Source organism: Cicer arietinum, unplaced genomic scaffold (genome assembly GCF_000331145.2).
Source record: "Cicer arietinum cultivar CDC Frontier isolate Library 1 unplaced genomic scaffold, Cicar.CDCFrontier_v2.0 Ca_scaffold_2828_v2.0, whole genome shotgun sequence".
Taxonomy (NCBI): domain Eukaryota; kingdom Viridiplantae; phylum Streptophyta; class Magnoliopsida; order Fabales; family Fabaceae; genus Cicer; species Cicer arietinum.
Genome location: NW_027336477.1, coordinates 1,011 through 1,571, shown reverse-complemented (window position 1 = coordinate 1,571; position 561 = coordinate 1,011). Strand labels below are relative to the sequence as shown.

The 561-nt window shown below is 35.8% G+C and overlaps 1 pseudogene; it reads left to right on the top strand.

Annotated features, from left to right (window-relative positions):
* The first annotated feature begins 481 nt into the window (after positions 1–481).
* Positions 482–561, top strand: part of LOC113785080 (U1 spliceosomal RNA) — a 134-nt pseudogene continuing 54 nt past the window's right edge.

Below are 561 nucleotides of genomic sequence, written 5' to 3'. Positions count from 1 at the left end.
TAACAAGAAGGGTGACAATGTCTAAGTTGAACAAATGCGTAAAAAACATTATTAGTGACCATTTAAAAATAGGAAACAAGATATATGTGCAACAGAGAAAGGAAATAGAAATAGTTAGATAATTAATTATAGTTTTAACAACGCAGACCTTAAGAATAAGGGGAATGACAAGTGAACCCATGGAACATAACATTAACCTTCGTTGTAATTAATTGCATCTCAGCTAATGACCATGAAAGAAAAAGCAAAACATAACGTTAACAATTCAGATTCAACCATACAACTCCACAAATCCTTTTAAATAACTCACTTAGGATTTGCCAATTGGGGGAGTGAGAACACGCTGAAGAAGTTTAAAAAATTATGAGCTGCCCTTAACTGCAATTGTGCACACAATACATTTTTTAGTCCCACATCAGATATATATAGCGAATAGTATGGAGCAAGAGAAATAAGACATAAGTGTGAGTTACTGTGCAACATACTTACCTGGATGGAGTCAATGGGTGATCAAGAAGGCCCATGGCTTAGGCAAGTGACCTCCATTGCACTTAGGAGGGG